This window comes from Hemitrygon akajei, chromosome 13 (assembly GCF_048418815.1).
Source record: "Hemitrygon akajei chromosome 13, sHemAka1.3, whole genome shotgun sequence".
NCBI classification, from domain to species: domain Eukaryota; kingdom Metazoa; phylum Chordata; class Chondrichthyes; order Myliobatiformes; family Dasyatidae; genus Hemitrygon; species Hemitrygon akajei.
This window is the reverse complement of record NC_133136.1, coordinates 65052927-65069751: the sequence shown is the minus strand read 5'-3', so window position 1 is coordinate 65069751 and position 16825 is coordinate 65052927. Positions and strand designations below refer to the sequence as shown.

The window sequence follows — 16825 nt, the reverse complement described above, 5'->3', positions numbered from 1 at the left end:
TAAAGCACCCAGTATTGGGGGTATGGTATTGATGTGGATAGAGAATTGGTTGGCAGACAGGAAGCAAAGAGTGGGAGTAAACGGGACCTTTTCAGAATGGCAGGCAGTAACTAGTGGGGTACCACAAGGCTCAGTGCTGGGACCCCAGTTGTTTACAATATATATTAATGATTTAGACGAGGGAATTAAATGCAGCATCTCCAAGTTTGCGGATGACACGAAGCTGGGCGGCGGTGTTAGCTGTGAGGAGGTTGCTAAGAGGATGCAGGGTGACTTGGATAGGTTGGGTGAGTGGGCAAATTCATGGCAAATGCAATTTAATGTGGATAAATGTGAGGTTATCCACTTTGGTTGCAAGAACAAGAAAACAGATTATTATCTGAACGGTGGCCGATTAGGAAAAGGGGAGATGCAACGAGACCTGGGTGTCATTGTACACCAGTCATTGAAGTTGGGCATGCAGGTACAGCAGGCGGTGAAAAAGGCAAATGGTATGTTGGCATTCGTAGCAAAAGGATTTGAGTACAGGAGCAGGGAGGTTCTACTGCAGTTGTACAAGGCCTTGGTGAGACCACACCTAGAATATTGTGTGCAGTTTTGGTCCCCTAATCTGAGGAAAGACATTGTTGCCATAGAGGGAGTACAGAGAAGGTTCACCAGATTGATTCCTGGGATGGCAGGACTTTCATATGAAGAAAGACTGGATCGACTAGGCTTATACTCACTGGAATTTAGAAGATTGAGGGGGGGATCTTATTGAAACGTATAAAATTCTAAAGGGATTGGACAGGCTAGATGCAGGAAGATTGTTTCCAATGTTGGGGAAGTCCAGAACGAGGGGTCACAGTTTAAGGATAAAGGGGAACTCTTTTAGGACCGAGATGAGGAAAAACTTCTTCACACAGAGTGGTGAATCTGTGGAATTCTCTGCCACAGGAAACATTTGAGGCCAGTTCATTGGCTATATTTAAGAGGAAGTTAGATATGGCCCTTGTGGCTAAAGGGATCGGGGGTATGGAGAGAAAGCAGGTACAGGGTTCTGAGTTGGATGATCAGCCATGATCATACTGAATGGCGGTGCAGGCTCGAAGGGCTGAATGGCCTACTCCTGCACCTATTTTCTATGTTTCTATACTGATTAATAAGCCACAATACTAATTATAGTACAATTCAAGTCATCTGGAAAAAAGGGAAATTAATATTTTAATGGAAAGACAGGAGACTGTGATTGTTCCAAATGCTTAAGGATGAAAAATGACGATGGGAACTAGAATTGAAATACCCTTTGCTCATGTACATATAATTAAAACTACTCCATTTTGTAAATTAAAAATCTATAATTGTTACAGGCTGCTAGTAGACAGAATTAAACTACAAATTCTTTGCACAACTTTTAGACACATTCAACATAATTCTTCAATATTATACTAATTGCCTTACAAAATGAATTACAATCCCACTAAAGTTCATCACCTGAAGTATAGTCTAGACTCTAGACTAAGTGTACTGGTGACCCTATTATTTTCTAATTTTTCTTATCATTAAAGAAATGAAATTAATGACTGGAGTATTAATTAGAGTGCTATCCTATTTGCATGCAGTAACTACATGAAGCACTCAATCATAACACAATGCAGTTTCCAATTCATTAAATTGACAATTTGCCCATTAGGGCACTGTGGAGGACAGTGGATCAACTCTTAACCTTTGGTCTTAATTCCAAAGAGACTGATGAGATAAGAGTGCCCTTTATTCTGACAGCTAGCAAGATTTAATAGGAAACATCTGAGATCTGTCAATCCATTTCCAGGAGAAAAAGAAAAAAAATTAAAAACCATTTTTACAGAGGCCATTAAAGGTCTGCATAGTTATAAACTTGGGAAAAGAAACAGCTTACAATACAAAATAGCACTAGATGTCAGAAAATGACATTCAGCTACTTGGAAATTGCTAGGGGTTAAAATCTATCATAATTTAATCAAGAGTACACTGAACATTTCAGCACCAGTAGATCACTATGACAATACAGTGTCATATATCCCCCATTTGGAAAAAAAAAGATTTATTCGGCTCCTGTGTTTCTAATTCTGAGTTAATAAGTAATTTTAAAATTATTTAAAAGGACAAAGACACAAAGGTACTTCACTTATTCCTCAATTCATACGAGGGAGTTCCTTATTTTAAAATGAAATACAGTATACAGTGTATAAAGTAAACAGTTTATAAAGTATTAAGTAAAGTATAAAGCCCTAGCTAGAGAAAGCAGATCCTTGCCCATAAAGATTTTGCAAAGCATCATTTTGAAAATACTCTTGTTACGTTCCCAGTAACCAGGTGACTTACCAGCAAAGATAGAGAGGTCCGCTGAAGCCTGATGATACTATTTTCAAACGTTTTTATTTATAATGGGGCACAAACGTATGGTTAATACAAAACATTCAGATCATATACATCGTCAAAACTCAATCTAAAGCACAGGTATAGTAATAATCAATCAGAAATAAGCTCTATCGTTGTCTAGGGGAATACTGAGTCCAATGGAATATAAAAGTCACTCATAAATTTTCAGGCGTTTCCGTTTGGGAACCGCTGGCATTTCACATGTTGGAGAGAGAGAGTGAGTGGTGAGAAAGAAGGAACACTTGCCCGTCGTCTTTACGAAGAAAATCCCGGTTGTTAGTTAAAACGGTTTTCCTTTTGGTTTCAGCCACAGACTCCCGATCCGGAATCTAACGCACGTGGCTTCCTTCAAAATGGCTTCCCGCTCCGACGGGAAGCGCTATCGTGTCTTCTTCATGTGTCTCCTTGGTGCGTCTGAGGCCCCGCCTCGGCAGCTCACCTTTTATCTGGACTGGCAGGGTTGTAGATGTCAATCAGGGTGGGGGTGAGGCAATCTTTCCCCCATCACCCAGCCCACGTTGCCCTGAGGGTTTGCACGTAGTCCAGTCCCTTATTCCACAAAGGTGTCTCCCAAGACAATGGCTATGTCCATGGCTTTTGTCGGGCTGAGAGGCCAGTCCGCATTCCAAACTATAAGGCTGCTCTCTCTCTCTCGTGATTCTCACAAAGGAGGGGACTGGGGTCATAACACTGTTAACTTAATAAACTTAAAATATATTGAAGATGGATCTTTTGAGCTGATCTACAAAACATTGTGCATCACATCAAATCAAAAGAAAAATTCCAAAACTGGTCAACAATTTACTAAAAGGTTAAAACCAAAATTGTGAGAATGGAAATGTATTAATCCCCTTAGCAATTACTATGCTAACTTCTCTCCAGTCCAATACTGTACAATATTTTATTAACTTACCCAATTTGCTGATGTAGAAAATTGGAGGATCACCTGTTTTCAGTTAAGAATAAATAACCCTTCTCTCTGTAAGGTCCAACTTTATGATAGATTTTCAACAGACCAAACCATAATGAAGACAAAAAAGCATTCAAGGCAAGCCAAGGAAATGATGATAGAGAAGCACAAATCAGAGGAAGGGTACAAGACCATCTCAAAGACACTGAACATACCTCAGAGCTCAGCCCAGTCCATCATGAAAAAGTGGAAACCACAGCCACACTGCCTAGGTCAGGCCATCCCTCTAAACTTATTCACCGGAGAAGAATGGCACTTGTAGGAGAGGCTACTGTGACACCAACAGTCACTCTGAATGAGCTACAGAAGTCATTGTCTGTAAATGGAGATGAAGTTCATGGTTCCACCATCTCTAGGACCTTGCACAAGAAGGGTATTTATGGAAGGGTGTGAGGAAGAAGCCCTAGCTAGAGAAATCAGATCCTTGCCCATAAAGATTTTGCAAAGCATCATTTTGAAAATACTGTTAAGAGATGGAAGAAGATCTGGTGGTCAGAAGAGACTGAAATGGAACATTTTGGCCTAAACACTAAGCAGAGTGTGAGGTGAAAATTTCATACTGCGCATCAGCCAGGTAATACCATCCCTATCGTAGAGTATGTTGGAGGTGGCATCATGCTATGGGGATGCTTTTCAGTAGCACCAACTGGTCAGACTTGATGGTAAGATGAATGCTGTTAAATACAGGGAGATCCTGGATAAAAACCTGCTAGCCTTTGGCAGAAAGCTTAACGTTTGTCTTTCAGCAGTACAACAACCCAAAGCACACTGCCAGAGCTACCATGGAATAGCTTTAAATGAAGAAAATTGATGTCCTTGAGAGGCCTAGTCAGAGTCCTGACCTGAACCTAACCAAACTCCCCTGGCAAGATCTCAAGATTGCTGTCTACCACTACTCCCCAACTAACCTGGCTCCGGTTTAGAACATTTTGCAAGGAGGAATGGGCAAATCTTGCTCCATCACATTGCGAAAAGCTAATAGAGACATCCAAAAAGGCTACTTGGTTGTAATAGTTGTGAGAGGTGGTTCAACTAAGTACTGACCAAAGGGGAATGAATACTTTTGAACTGCTGATATTTCAGGTTTTGAACTTTGCATGCTTTATAATTATTCCTGTTTATTTGGGCCCTACTGTGAAAAGAGGAGCATGTGATTCTCAGTTAAGTTGATTAAAATTCCTGGTTTATTTATGTGAACAAAGGGATTGGGGGCTGAATACTTTTACAAGGCTCTGTATGTTGCCATGTTCTTTCATAGACTTTTGAACCTCCAGTGATTCAAAAGAAGCACCAGAGGACAAATGCTCTAACAGTGCACATGATCACAATCCTGGCATTTTAGAATGAGAGTCACTCCCAGCATGTAGCCAGTCTTCATCTTGACTTCCCCTTGAGGCTGACTCTGCTGGAATTTCACTGGCTAGTCACTCTGCCTTGGAGAACCTAGACATATGTCAGGTTGCTGTTAGTTGATTACAGCTCAGTGCTCGAAACCATCATCCACTCAGTATTAACCACCAAGAGTCTAAGCCTTGGTTTCTGTACCTCCCTCTGCAAATAGGTCCTCGACTTCATCAATAGGATACCACAATCTGTATAGGTTGGTAATAACATTTCCGCCTCAGTGACATTCAACATGGGCACCTCAAGGATGCATATTAAGCCATCTGCTCTCTCTCTCATCGAGGCATGACTGCGCAGGTGTGTGGACATCAATGAGTTAGACCAGCAGGAAGAGTTTAAAAAGAAGACTGCTTTATAGAGCGGGGCACAGAGTAGAGAGAGTCAGAGTAGGAGGGCTTTGGCTCAACGGGGCTTCGAAGATAACGGGTCGAGGCGAGGTAAGTTACTTGTGAAGAATAGGAATAGGAAGTAGGTCTGTGAGGCTGGTGTTCTGTACCAGGTGTCAGATGTGGGATGTCCAGGAGACTTCAACTTCCCAGACGGCCATATCTGTGCCAGGTGTGTCGAGCTGCAGCTCCTTGGGGATCACGCTAGGGAACTGGAGATGCAGCTCAGACCTTCGTCTGGTCAGGGAGAGTGAGGAGGTGATAGAGAGGAGCATGCCGGGGCCTTGGGAGACAGTCAGGAGAGGGAAGGGCAAGAGTCAGATACTAGAGAGTACCCCTGTGGCTAACCCCCTTAACAATTGGTACTCCTGTTTGAGTACTGATAGGGGGGGGGAATGGCCTACCTGGGGCAAGCGACAGTGGCTGCGCCTCTGGCACATAGTCTGGCCCTGTGTCTCAGAAGGGTAGGGAGAGGAAGAGGATGGCAGCAGTGATAGGGAACTCTATTGTTAGGGGGGCGGACAGGCGATTCTGTGGACGCAGGAAAGAAACACGGATGGAAGTTTGCCTCCCAGGTGCCAGGGTCCGGGATGTTTCTGATCGCATCCATGATATCCTGAAGTGGGAAGGAGAATAGCCAGAGGTCGTGGTACATATTGGTACCAACGACATAGGTAGGAAAAGGGAGTAGGTCCTGAAAACAGACTACAGGGAGTTAGGAAGGAAATTAAGAAGCAGGACCTCAAAGGTAGTAATCTCGGGATTACTGCCTGTGCCACGTGACAGTGAGTATAGGAATAGAGTGAGGTGGAGGACAAATGCGTGGCTGAGGGATTGGAGCAGGGGGCAGGGATTCAGATTTCTGGATCATTGGGACCCCTTTTGGGGCAGACATGACCAGTACAAAAAGGACGGGTTGCACTTGGATCCACGAGGAACCAATATTCTGGCAGGGAGGTTTGCTAAGGCTCTTGGGGAGAGTTTAAATAAGAATTGCTGGGGGGTGGGAACTGACCTGAAGAGACGGAGGAAAGGGCAGTTGTCTCACAAATAGAGGAAGCTTGTAAGCAGTGTGAGAGGGAGGATGGGGGGTGTGATAGAGAAGGGATGCGCTCAGACCGATGGTTTGAGATGTGCTTATTTTAATGCAAGGAGTATTGTGAACGAAGCGGAGAGCCTAGAGCATGGTTCGGTACTTGGAGCTATGATGTTGTGGCCATTACAGAGACTTAGATGGCTCAAGGGCAAGAATGGCTACTTAGAGTGCCAAGCTTTAGATGTTTCAGAAAGGACAAGGAGGGAGGCAAAAGAGGTGGGGGCGTGGCACTGTTGATCAGAGATAGTGTCACAGCTGCAGAAAAGGAGGGTTTGTCTACGGAGTCTCTGTGGGTGGAAGTTAGAAACAGAAAGGGGTCAATAACTTTACTGGGTGTTTTTTATAGACCATCCAATAGTAACAGGGACGTCGAGGAGCAGTTAGGGAGACAAATTCTGGAACGGTGCAGTAATAGCGGGATTGTCGTGATGGGGGATTTTGATCTCCCCAACATCGATTGGCAAGGGGATTAGATGGGGTGGAGTTTGTTAGGTGTGTTCAGGAAGGCTTCCTGACACAGTATGTAGATAAGTCTACAAGAGGAAAGGCTGTACTTGATTTGGTATTTGGAAATGAATCTAGTCAGGTGTCGGGTCTCTCAGTGGGAGAGAATTTTGGAGATAGTGATCACAATTTTATCTCCTTTACCATAGCATTGGAGAGGGATAGGAACAGACAAGTTAGGAAAGTGTTTAATTGTGGTAAGGGGAAATATGAGGCTCTCAGGCAGGAACTTGTATGTATAAACTGGAAACAGATATTCTCAGGGAAATGTATGGAAGAAATGTGACAAATGTTCAGGGGATATTTGTGTGGAGTTCTGCATAGGTACATTCCAATGAGACAGGAAATAGTGGTAGGGTACAGGAACCATGGTGTACAAAGGCAGTTGAAAATCTAGTCGAGAAAAGCTTATGAAAGGTTCGGAAAACCAGGTAAAGATAGGGATCTGGAAAATTATACGGCTGCAGGAAGGAGCTTAAGAATGAAATTAGGAGAGCCAGAAGGGGCCATGAGAAGGCCTTGGTGGACAGGATTAAGGAAAACCCCAAGGCATTCTACAAGTATGTGAAGAGCAACAGGATAAGACGTGAAAGAATAGGACCAATCAAGTGTGACAGTGCAAAAGTGTGTATAGAACTGGAGGAGGTAGCTGAGGTACTTAATGAATACTTTGCTTCAGTATTCATAATGAAAAAGTACCTTGGTGATTATAGGGATGAATTACAGCAGACTGAAAAACTTGACAGACAGACATACTTTATTGATCCTGAAGGAAATTGGGTTTCGTTACAGTCACACCAACCAAGAATAGTGTAGAAATACAGCAATATAAAACCATAAATAATAAGTAAATTATGCCAAATGGAAATAAGTCCAGTACCAGCCTATTGGCTCAGGGTGTCTGACACTCCGAGGGAGGAGTTGTAAAGTTTGATGGCCACAGGCAGGAATGACTTCCTATGACGCTCAGTGTTGCATTTCGGTGGAATGAGTCTCTGGCTGAATGTACTCCTGTGCCTAACTAGTACATTATGGAGTGGATGGGAGACATTGTCCAAGATGGCATGCAACTTGGACAGTATCCTCTTTTCAGACACCACCGTCAGAGAGTCCAGTTCCACCCCTACAACATCACTGACGTTATGAATGAGTCTGTTGATTCTGTTGGTGTCTGCTACACTTAGCCTGCTGCCCCAGCACACAACAGCAAACATGATAGCACTGGCCACCACAGACTTGTAGAACATCCTCAGCATCATCCGGCAGATGTTAAAGGACCTTAGTCTCCTCAGGAAATAGAGACGGCTCTAACCCTTCTTGTAGACAGCCTCAGTGTTCTTTGACCAGTCCAGTTTATTGTCAATTCGTATCTCCACTATGTCCACACTGACCCCTTGGATGGAAACAGGGGTCACCAGTGCCTTAGCCCTCCTCAGGTCCACCACCAGCTCCTTAGTCTTTTTCACATTAAGCTGCAGATGATTCTGCTCACACCATGTGACAAAGTTTCCCACCATAGCCCTGTACTCAGCTTCATCTCCGTTGCTGATGCATCCAACTATGGCAGAGTCATCAGAAAACTTCTGAAGATGGCAAGACTCTGTGCAGTAGTTGAAGTCCGAGGTGTAGATGGTGAAGAGAAAGGGAGACAGGACAGTCCCCTCTGGAGCCCCAGTGCTGCTGACCACTCAGTCTGACATAGAGCATAGAGACATTAAGAAAAAGGATGTGCTGGAGCATTTGGATAGCATTAAGTTAGATAAATCACTGGGACCGGATGACATATACCCTAGGGAAGTGAGGGAGGACATTGCTGAGCCTCTGGCAATGATCTTTGCATCATCAATGGAGACGAGAGAGGCTCCAGAGGATTGGAGGGTTGCGGATGTTGTTCCCTTATTCAAGAAGGGGAGTAGTGATAACCCAGGAAATTATAGACCAGTGAGTCTTACTTTGGTGGTTGAGAAATTGATGGGGAAGATACTGAGAGTCAGGACTTATGAACATTTTGGGAGGCATAATATGATTAGGAATGGTCAGCATGGCTTTATCAAAGGCAGGTTGTGCCTTACGAGCCTGATTGAATTTTTTGAGGATCTGACTAAACACATTGAAAAAGGAAGAGCTGTATATGTAGTGTATATGGATTTAAGCAAGGCATTTCATAAAGTACCCCATGCAAGGCTTATTGAGGATGTAAGGAGGCATGGGATCCAAGGGGACCTTGACTTGTGAATCCAGAACTGACTTGCCCACAGAAGGCAAAGAGTGGTTGTAGACAGGTCATATTCTGCATGGAGGTTGGTGACCAGTGGTGTGCCTCAGGATCTGCTCTGGGACCCCTTCTCTTCGTGATTTTTATAAATGATCTGGATGAGGAAGTGTGCTAGTAGATTTGCTGATGACACAAAGGTTGGGGCTGTTGTGGATAGTGTGGAGGGCTGTCAGAGGTTACAGTGGGACATCCATCAGATGCAAAACTGGGCTGAGAAGTGGCAGATGGAATTCAACCCAGATAAGTGTGAGATGGTTCATTTTGATAGGTCAAATATAATAGCAGAATATAGTATTAATGTTAAGACTCTTGGTAGTGTGGAGGATCAGAGGGACCTTGGGGTCCGAGTCCATAGGACACTCAAAGCTGCTGCGCAGGTTGACTCTGTGGTTACGAAGGCGTATGGTGTATTGGCCTTCATCTCAGCTTAAGAGCTGAGAGGTAATGTTGCAGCTATATAGAACCCTGGTCAGACCCCACTTGGGAGTACCGTGCTCATTTCTGGTCATCTCACTACAGAAAGGATGTGGAAACTATAGAAAGGGTGCAGAGGAGATTTATAAGGATGTTGCCTGGAGTGGGGAGCATACCTTATGAGAATAGGTTGAGTGAACAGAAGTGACCGGATAGAGGTGTATAAGATGATGAGAGGCATTGATCGTGTGGATAGTCAAAGGCTTTTTCCCAGGGCTGAAATGGATAACATGAGAGGGCACAGTTTTAAGGTGCTTTGAGGAGATGTCAGGGGTAAGTTGTTTATGCAGAGAGTGGTAAGTGAATGGAATGTGCTGCCAGCGATGGTAGTGGAGGCGATTACAATAGAGTCTTTTAAGAGACTCATGGATAGGTACATGGAGCTTAGAAAAATAAGAGGGCTATGGGTAACCCTAGGTAATTTCAAAAGTAAGTACATGTTCAGCACAGCATTGTGGTCCGAAGGGTTTGTATTGTGCTGTAGGTTTTCTATGTTTCTACCCATGATTGTCTAGCTAAGAACAGCTCAAACATTATCCATAAATCCTCAGATGACACCACTGTTGTTGATATGTCAACAATCTGGATAAAGCAAATGATGGCTTTGTGGCCAAGCTTGCAGATGGTACAAAGATGGGTAGAGGGGCAAGGTAGTGTTGAAGAAGCAGAAGGTCTACAGAAGGACTTAGACAGATTGGGAGAATGGGCAAAGAAGTGGCAGATGGAATATAGTGTAAGGAAGTGCATAGTTACGCACTTTGGTAGAAGGAATAAAAGTAAATTTTCTAAATGGGGAGAAAATTCAAAAATCAGAGGTCAAAGGGACTTTGGAGTCCTCTTTCAGGATTTACTAAAGGTTATATTGCAGGTTGAGTTGGTAGTAAGAGACAAATACAATGCTAGCATTTATTTCAAGAGGACTAGAATATAAGAGCAAAGATGGGATGCTGAGACTTTATGAGACATTGATCAAACTGCGCTTGGAGTTGTGAGCAGTTTTTAGCCCCTTAGCTAAGAAAGCAAGTGCTGACATTGGAGAGGGGCCAAAGGAGGTTCCCCAGAATGATTCTGGAAATGAAAGAGTTAACGTATGAGTAGCGTTTGATGGCTCTGGGCCTGTACTCACTGAAGCTTAGAAAAATGAGGGATCTAACTGAAACCCATTGAATATTGAAAGGCCTAGATAATGTGGAAATGGAGAAGATGTTCCCTATAGTGGGTGAGTCTAGGACCAGAGGACACAGCCTCAGAATAGAGGGGTGTCCATTTAGAACAGAGATAAGGAAGAATTTCTTTAGCCAGAGGATGATGAATCTGTGGAATTCATTGCCATATACAGCTGTGGAGGCCAACTCATTGAGTATATCTAAAGTGGAGGTTGATAGGTCCTTGGGTGTCAAAGGCTACATAGAGAATGTAGAAGAATGCGGTTGAGAGGGATAGTGAATCAGTCATGATGGAATGGCACAGCAGACTCAATGATTCAGTGGTATTATACTACTCCTAAATGTTATTGTCTAAGAGGAACGAAGATGAAGAGGCTCAAGAACTTTGGCATTAAATTGTGTTATTTTGTGATCATATTGATACAGGTCATGTATTTGGAAGAGCTCATTTAAGTGTGGCATGTTTTGTAGATGGAACACAGCAAAGTTTAAGGTAGTGGATAGGGGGTCAATCAAGCCAGTTGTATTATCTGTGTTGAGCATTTTGACAGTTTAGATTGTGCTTATTTAAGCATGTGGAAATTGTTACTGAAATGTGCCTTGTTAATGATGGAAAAGTTTTGAAGTGGCAGGAGATGAGTCACTAACTGCAGATGCCCAGTCTTTAAGCTGCTCCTGAAACCACAACATTGATAGTAGGAGACATGGTGAGGCCGATGCCATCAAATTTCAAAGGTAGAGAGTTAGGCTATCTCTTGTTGACAATGTCATTGCCTGGCCCTTCTGAGGTTTGAAAATTGTGCCTTCTTTAGCTAAAGGGGAAACTACCAATATTGGAGTAATTAAAATTGAGTTGTATGTCAGATTTTAAGAAGGGATAAATTGTAATGTCTGAGATTAGAGAGGTGGGGAAGGGCAAAACCATGAAAGTGCAAATTAAGATATTGTCACTAGAATTTCAGACACTAGAGCTTCGTGTGCCACTCAGCTAAGAGAGGTGCTGTCCCACAACTCCAGCAACTGAGTTCAATCCCAATCTCCAGCGTTGTCTGTGTGGAGGTTGAACATTCTCCATGTGCACTGGTTTCCATCCACATCCCAAAGGCATACAGGTTGATGGGTTAATGGCCATTGCAAATTTTCCCATATATATATATATATATATGGTACAATCTGTGGGGAGTTGATGGGCATGTTGGGAGAGTAAGTAGTTACTGGAGGGCCAGTGCGATGAGGGCTGAATGGCCTGTTTCTGCGCATTTTGACTCATCTAAACAGGCAATACCAAGTTTATGAAGAGTGTAGACAGAAACACAGTTGAAAGTGAATTGGAGAAGTCGTGGTTAACAAAGAGCTAAATTTCAGCCCTGTCGAGCTGAAACAAAAGCCGACAGTGAGGAAAGGCACCGATGTATGATGAGAAATAATAAAGTAGCTTTGACCTACTTAAAAACTAAAACTTTTCTTGCACCAACTGCACAATTGTGCGCCTTGGGAGACGTAACGAAGCGATTCTCTCCGCGGGCTCGCAGAAGTCTGGGCTGAGTGAGTGCGCAGCCGCGTGACCGAGGGGTGGGGGTGGGGGGGGGCGGGAGCGTTCCACCCGCGTCGACACCAGAGAGGGGCGGAAGTTAGGCGCCGCGAGCTGGTGTCGAGTCACGGTTTGCTGTGGCAATCGCGGCGCGAGAACGGTCTCGGAACCCCTCAACGGTCGTCCCGAGGAGCGTGACGTCAGCGCGGTGAGTGGATGGGACGTCACGACTGACGCGGAGGGTGCCCTGGATGGGGTGTTTTGGATGGAATGGGAGGGGAAGGAAGTGAGGGGAAGAGTGGTTAGTATTGGGGGGGGGGGCAGCTGAAGGGAGAAAAGTAGGTTAAACTGGCGCACGGTGCTGTTTGTTTAACTAGGAGAGTGTCTCACATCCTCGCCACTTGGGCACTCACTGCCAACTCTTTCCTTCTCCGCTTTCTCTTGTGTAAACAGGAGTGGTCCCTTAGAGTCAGTGTGAGCACTATTTCCCATCCTAACCATTAAAACTAACCCTCGCTCAAGATTAAATATAATGATTTCATGGACCAACCTTCCGCTAATTCCCCGGTGGTTGGAAACGAAGAGGGACAAAACAAAGCTTTGCTGAAGAGTAGAGATATGAATCAATGTTCTTGCACTGGTTTGCTCATTATAAGAAATTACGTAGTTTATTAAAAAACTTATGGTATAACGCTGATCTTTGATATAGGCCTTTAAACCAGGTTGAGGTAGGTTTTAAGCCTTTTGAATCCAAAGCTTTGGGAAGGAACGCAGAAAAAAAAGTTTTGCTAAAGGTGAGATGTGAATCAATATTAATTGCACAGGTTTTCTAACATTGTAAAAATTAGTTTTAGAATTCTGAACTAGATTTATTTTGACACACAATAGTCTGTTAATTTTAATCTTATTTCCAAAAATATACCTTTTATATTTTCCCTGATAAATTAATTCATACAGCAGCAGCTGTTTTTGTAGGTCTTCCATATGTGCAAAGAGTTCTAAGAATATATTTTATAAGTTTTGGTGTTCTCTGAGGGTTGTAGGGTTGTGAGCCCTTGATCTTCTTACTCAGCTGAACTCAATTTTCACATGGAATGCATACTGATCCATTAACCATGCTTTACTTTTGTTCCAATTTTCATTTTTTTAAGTTTTTGGTTCAGTTTACAGTAACTTGTTAAATTTGTGTTCTTTACCATACTTTGTTAATTTTGGTCATTATCGATCTGAAGTCACTAAGGTGCTTCAACTTTTGGTAATAGGATTGAGTTTTCCAGTTATGTAGCAAGACTGTTCTTTGATTTTTACGCTGACTTGTCTTGATTTTGAAAGTTGGACACCTGCTACTTATTAGATATGATCATGATGGTTGGCATTAATTTTACTTTGAAGTACATTGGGGGCTTTATCATGCAAGCAAGTCCATAAGCAGGGACTTATGAGCCTACTTCATAATCTGCCAGGAAATGTTTGGTACTGAAAAGAGATCTTATCAATTATATCTTACTGGAGTTCTTTTACTAAGGCTGTTTGCTGAATCCTGGAAGGTACCGGTAATAACCAAGTTTGTGCTAGTTGGCAGCTCTGCATTATTAAGTAACATATTAAGTAACTGGCAAATTTTAAAATGTTCTTTAATGCAATCTTGCTGACATTTTTTCCTATCTCTACTCAGCCTTTTACTTTTTTAAAAATCCATGATCATTTCTGTTATGTTTGTGCCACTGGGAAGCCGGGTGGCTGTGAATGACAAACACGAGAGACAGAGTGGTAGCTGTGTATTTTACTTGTCAACCATCCTACGCAGAATGTCCTCTCACATTACGTTCAGTACGTAACCCACAGGGAAGCTTGACAACAACCTGTAAGGGTCAAAATAAAGATGAATACATAACATATCCCTCCCCCCTCCCCATTGTAAGGGTTTCTCACCCTTCCCATACACAGACCAGCTGCTGAACTATCAACCTTCAATAGAGTTATCATTAATTTCAACCAGCAACAAAAATTTCTTCCTCTAAATTAGGGAAAAAGGGTAGAGTGCCTCCATTATTAGACATAACACTGGGGATTATTCTACTGTATGTGCTAAGAGTTAGTCACTGGAGATTCAATCTGGAGGTTGCCTGTTCCTTTGAGGGTACCAACAACCTGGGGATGATGCCACAGCTATTTTAGCTCTCAGTGGTGTACGTATAGATCTTGGTTTGGGTACTGGAGCACCTCAGAAAGCATAGGAGATAGGGGAGCACTGGCTGTGTCATTTGATCTTAGCAGAGGTTCTGCTGTTGTCTCAATCCCGTCCCATTTTTACAACTGGATCTGGATTGGTCAGTTTGTGTTGGTTTTCAGTAGCCCCAGAGGTGGGCAACAGCTGATCAACATATTGTAGTCACTATTTTCACTGTGTATGACACACAAGTCTGTGCCACCATTGTCATACGTATCCACTTTGTTCTGGCAATATAGTTCCAGGCAAGTGCTCTCTTTTGCAGTAAAACTAATGCACTTTGGCACATCTCTCTGCTTGGGATTTTTGTTCATTTAACACAATCTGTTTTGTGTTTGGGGTTTTAAGCAGGTCAAGCCGAGTGAGAAGCTGGGGCCATTTTGGTGGTGGTGTGAGATGCCTTGCGGTATGTCAGCAAGAAAGTGCTAAGACATTATTTGAGGGATTCACTTCCCAAAGAAGACTTAAGAGCTTGTTTCATTATTTGTATGAATCATTCAGCAAGGTTGTTAGTGGCTTGATGATGTGGTCCTGACCTGATGTGCTGAATAAATGCTTTAAACTTCAGACAGGAGTTGCGGACAATTATCACTTGCAAGCTGTTAAAGAAGCCCGAAGTGGCTAAAGATGGAACATAGCTCCTTAATGCATGTTTCAGATATAGTGCTCTTCACGATGGCAACCTCAGGCCATTTGTTGTGTGCATCAACTATGACCAAGAACGTGTGGCATTCTCAGATCCTGCAAAATCTATGTGAACCCTCTACCATGGTTCTTCAAGCCATTCCCATGGATGCAGAAGAGCAAATTGAGGAATATTTCTCACTCACTGACAATATGGGCATGCTTTGACCTTCCCTTCATTGGTAACATCCAGTCATGACTACCAGAAATAGCCGCGTACAACTTCTTTCATGCACAGTGTCTTTCGTGTAGCTTGTAAAATACTTAACTTTCTTAATGGTGGAGGAATGACATAGTAATCATCCTGCATGGACTGTGAGTTCCTTCCATCGAGCTTGGTATGGTTTCAGTTCTATGGTTGGCTCTCCTTTCCACTCATGAGTTAACATGTCCAGCACTTTAGATAGAACAGGGTCAGTATGTGTGTGCTTCCAGAATTGCATCACAGTTATCAGAGCTATAGGTACTTCCTTGAAGTAAAAGATCTCTTGGAAGGGTCTGGAGCTGTAATAGGAAAGGGAAGGCTAGATAGCCATCAGCATTTGAATGGTACTTGGAACTCCTCTACTTTATATTGTACTGATTCAATTCATGTTTAATTGTCATTCAACCATACATAAATACAACCAAGCGAGACAGTGTTACTCCAGGGCTAGGGTGCAAAACGCAGTACCAGCAGTCACACAGTACAAAGCACATAGCACATTCAAGATGGAAAGCGCATAAAGATATCAGTAGGATACAGCCACACAAAAAAAATATAGTCCAGACCCGAGCCATGCATGCCTCAGAAATCTGCAGTTGACCACAATGCAGCTTGTGTTCTGCAGAGCGAACGCTAGGGGCAGCACCAACTCCAGCCTGGACCCTACACCACACTCCCTCTCCCCCCCTCCCCCCCCCCCCCCCTGCCGCATTGGCTGTGCAGATATTAACGGGGCCCAACATAGTATTTGACTAGCAGTCAGGAAGGGGATGCCCAAATGTGGACCAAAATTTGACATCAAGGGGCAATGATCTGTCAGTAGTAAATTGTCAACCAGAGAGGAATTGGTGGAATTTCTTAATTCTAAAGACAATTGCGAGTACTTCGCACTCAATCTGGGCATAGTAGCTTTCTACCTTAATGTCCTTGATACAAAAGTGAATGGACGCCCTTCACTCCAACAGCATGGCGTGTGAGGTAACTGCCCCCACACCACAGGATGATGATCTGTACACAGCCAGTGTGTTAGTTTATTTATTCATGAATTGATTTCAGCATGCTAGCTAGGTTAAGAACAAACTTTACGTAGTATGTTAGTCCCAAGAAAAATGTTAATTGACTTGCATTCTGTAGTGATGGTGTGTCCACGATTACCTTTATCTTTAATGATGTCTTGTGAAGCCCTGAGCTGTTGATCATATGGCCCAAATGTTCGATTGGAGGTTGAAAGATCTCACACGTGTTTCTGGACCCTTAGCCCATATTCCTTGAATCTTTATAGTGTGGCATCCAAGTTCTATAGGTGCTTGCGCTCATTTTTTCCAGAGTAAATCATCTAAGTAGCATTGTCAACCTGGTGAGGTTCTGGTCCATTGCTCACTCAAAAAGTACGAGAGCCAAGGTAATGCAAAATAGATGCCTTCAGTACCTGAACATTCCTTTCTGAGTCACTCTGGTCTACAGTTCCTGTGACTGGCTCCACCTGCATCTGGAAGTATG

The 16825-nt window shown here is 43.2% G+C and overlaps 1 protein-coding gene across 2 annotated transcripts in view; it reads left to right on the top strand.

Annotated features, from left to right (window-relative positions):
• The first annotated feature begins 12277 nt into the window (after positions 1-12277).
• The window catches only part of LOC140737955 (kelch-like protein 5), a 128648-nt gene continuing 124100 nt past the window's right edge, over positions 12278-16825 (top strand). For both annotated transcript variants that reach the window (XM_073064834.1, XM_073064833.1), the window contains exon 1: positions 12278-12414. The gene's annotated coding sequence lies outside the window, so the exon portion shown is untranslated. The remainder of the gene's footprint in view (positions 12415-16825) is intronic.